Raw genomic sequence first — 3,677 nt, 5'->3', positions numbered from 1 at the left:
TTTTTTGCAATATTTGGATTGCTTTGCAAACAATGCAAAAATCTTTGTCTAGTGATAGAGAGTAGGTTAGCCATGACCTTTTCTACACGACTTCAATGTCATTAACTTTAACTGATTCAGTGTAATGCTTAGATAACCTTGAATGTTTTGCTGGCTGATTTGGCTTTAATACAATAAATTGCATTTTATTAATCATCTTTGCAATTTTTAGTTCTAGAAATTTAGCTGGATCATTTTCATTGACATTTACAATGTTGTCTGGTTGCTTCTGATAATCTTTTCTGCTAGAGTTAGGTCCATTGCTGCAGTTACAGGCACTTCGTAATTACCCATTTCTACAGTCACTTACTTAGTTTCAGTAATGTTTCAGTTTCTGAATGTTTCTGAATATTGTAGTTCTACTCCTTTATCTGCTGCAATTGTGACATCTTGATTACTGTCTGTTTCTTGTACAGATGATTGGTCACTAATCTCTGTGATTGGCTCTGTTTCAATAATAGGCTTACTTGTGATGTTCATAATGGATGTTGATGTTAATTCTACATTCTCTGTTGCTGTAAAAGATATCCCAGATTTTTCTCTGTATTTATTGCACTTGCATTAACGTGAGACCTGCCGTTTACTTTTATTGTTTTGGATTACCAGCTGCTTTCAATTCACCAGATTTGTTTTTCCATGTTGCCTCTTTCTTTTTTTTTCTTTTATTTCAGCTGAAGCATAAGTAAATATAAAGTTAAAAAAATGTCCTATGATAGAAACCAGGGCATTGGTTTCTTTGAGTTATAACTATTATCAGTGCATGGAATTTATAAATAGTACCACTATTTATAAAGTCCATGGACTGATAGAGAGTGGACTGGAGCTTATTGAGTAGTAGTGAATGAAAGAAATGGCAAAAATTCATTAGGCACATAATTTTATCTATCAAACATATATTAACTATATTTGTCAATGCAAAGCAAATGAATTCATGCGTTTTATATATTTATTGTTTTGAACTTTCCAATAACATTTTTCTCTTTTTTCTGTTCATGGGATGGTTAATTTCATCAGATAAAGAGGAGAATTAATTAATCGTTCGTCACTACAATGCTTGTTTTCAGTATCCTTTTCGTTTAGCAATACTGCCTAACCTTCTTCTGTTTCAGCCATCCTTGCGTCAACATATCGTTCTCTTCGTTTTTTTAGCCGAGATGCTCGTTGTTCAGCTGATTCATTTGCTCTAGTGCGAAATTTCCGTTCTCTTTCTCGAGCAAGACAAGCTAATCGATTAATTTCAGTTTCCAGCTTTCTTTTTTATATTTAGCTATCTTCTTTATATTTCTACGTTTATAAGATATTTACTTTAAAAACTTTATTATTTTTAATTACTATTTATAAGTAAAGATTAAAGCATTACTTACTTTTTTACAGTATAAAATCTATCAATTTCAGGTCAACAACTTTTTTTATTATTATTATTCCACAGCGATTTTATTTATTTACGCTAAACAAAGTTTTTTTTTTTTTTTTTTTGTTTCAATTACTTTGCTTAACGAACTTTTTATTTACGCTAAACTAAAGTTTAACGTATTTCTTTTATTATTACCGCCGACTTAGTGTTTGTTTTGCGCGGACACCAAACAAACAAACAAACCGACGTGAAAGCAAGTTAAATAAAATGTTGTAAAAAATGCCCTGATAGAAACTTATAGAACTAAAATAAATTTTTTCTCTTTGAGGATTGGGGGCCCGATTTCTTTTTGGGGGCCCAATTTACTGAGCCAGAATCAGGGCCCAGTACAAGTCCTCGTATCCTCGTACTGGGCCACCACGTCCCTGATATATATATATATATATATATATATATATATATATATATATATATATATATATATATATATATATTAAAAAATGATTATTTGAATTATCTCAAACATTTAAAAAAAATTAAGTTTATGAAGACTACATTTTTTATAAAAACGTTTTTTAATTTAATTGATAAGAAATGATAAATAAAAACCTTAGTTAAAAAGGAGTTATATAAGAAAAGAAGAAAAAAAAGGAACAAAAAAATATTTTATTCCTTGAAATAACTTTTTTACAATTATTTTACTTTGAAGTTATCAACAAAAATCACTTCTTAACGCGTTTTTATAAAGCACGCCATGCCTTCAAAAAATCTAAAAGATAAAATCAGCATCAGAAAATAATAAAAAATTTCTAATCTTAAATCTCGATGACTGATCTCGATGACATTCACTGAACTTGAGCAAAAAGCATCATTTTAAAAAAAAATTTAATTCAGTGAATCGTGTCAAAAAAATATACTTTAAAATACCTTCGTAATTGACGTAATTATTTGTATGACCCACTTCCTTTATTAAATTTTCTACATCATCTTCTGAGAATCATTTGTTATTAGTGCGGATTACCGAAAGCAATTCTTCTTTGTTAATCAAACCGGATTCATTTACATCATGCTTAAGAAAAATTTCTTTAAATCCGTTGCACTCGCTATTTTGAATTCGACTTTTTATTATTGCTAAGAATTCCGAAAACTCAATAGTACCACTATCGTTTGAATCCATCTCTAATATCATTTGTTTTATTTCTTCATCAGATGGATTTAGTCCTGCACTTTTCATGACTTCGCCAATTTCATTGAGAGTGATAGAACCGCTATTGTCTCTGTCATACATTGAAAAAATTTCTCGGAACCCATTTATTTCGTCATCAGAAAAAAACTTGCTCTTAAACCAAAAAAATAAAAGTACAAACAGTGTTTTAAAAAAAGTTTTTTGCTATTTAATATATCAATCCAAATTAAACTTCAATGTATGCTTTATAACTTACAAAGTTCGTTGGTTTGGATGCATTGAGATCCATCCAGGTTATGACTACCGCCTTAAGTAAAAAATGTTAGTATATTAGAGTTTAAATAAAATAAAGAAAGTTAGGCGGTTTACTTTTAGTCTGATTTTTAAGTCTATACATTCGTATACATTTAAATTTTTTATACGTTTTTAGCGACAGCAGCTTTGAATGCGCAATCGTTTAAAGCGTGCCATCAGTTATTCGATACAATTGGTTGATCGATGCAATTGATTTGATTGATTAATTATTGATTGCTCTAATTTATCTTTCACTTTAGTTATAAATAAAAAAACAGTTTTTTCGTTTTTGAACATGTTTTATAAGTTTAGAGTTATCAATCAAACGTAAAATAAATTTACTGCATATCAAAAATAACCACATTTTCTCGTTCAGTGTTATTTTTTAGTTTAAAACCACTAAATGTACTTGGGTGATTAGAATCAGTTGGAAAAAAAAACTTCTTTATTTTTGTTTTGATTGACTTATTCTGATCTTCTTTTGACTTCTGTTGGCTAAACGTTTTATTGCAGTCTTTTTAGCATGAGGAGAAGGTTCTTTTATAAACTTAACATTATTTGGTAATGTTTTGAGATGACTGTGGTTGCTTTTTTTAAAAAGCTAAAAAAGTTCCTTAATTAGATAAATTTAGATCTCCCTGTTAAATTGTCGTTTTATTAAACACATCTATTCTTTTGTATTAAAATTCTTTCGCTGTATTTTATAGGGGATGCAAACCACAATGATAAAAGTCATTTAGAACCAATCCTTTTTTGTAAATATTTATATTCTTAAAAAGGTAATGTAAAAGTTACAAAATATTG

At 28.9% G+C, this 3,677-nt stretch overlaps 1 non-coding gene across 1 annotated transcript; it reads right to left on the bottom strand.

The window, feature by feature from the left end:
• Positions 1-2,044: 2,044 nt before the first annotated feature.
• On the bottom strand, positions 2,045-2,386 carry LOC100215605 (neo-calmodulin). The gene is made up of 2 exons (XR_010642491.1): positions 2,321-2,386; positions 2,045-2,162 (listed from the first exon to the last, which is right to left on the bottom strand). It is a non-coding gene; the product is annotated as a neo-calmodulin (transcript).
• Positions 2,387-3,677: the final 1,291 nt, after the last annotated feature.

The sequence above is a fragment of the Hydra vulgaris genome, chromosome 12, assembly GCF_038396675.1.
Source record: "Hydra vulgaris chromosome 12, alternate assembly HydraT2T_AEP".
NCBI lineage: Eukaryota > Metazoa > Cnidaria > Hydrozoa > Anthoathecata > Hydridae > Hydra > Hydra vulgaris.
Note: the sequence above shows the minus strand (reverse complement) of the source record. Positions and strands in the feature narration are given on the sequence as shown.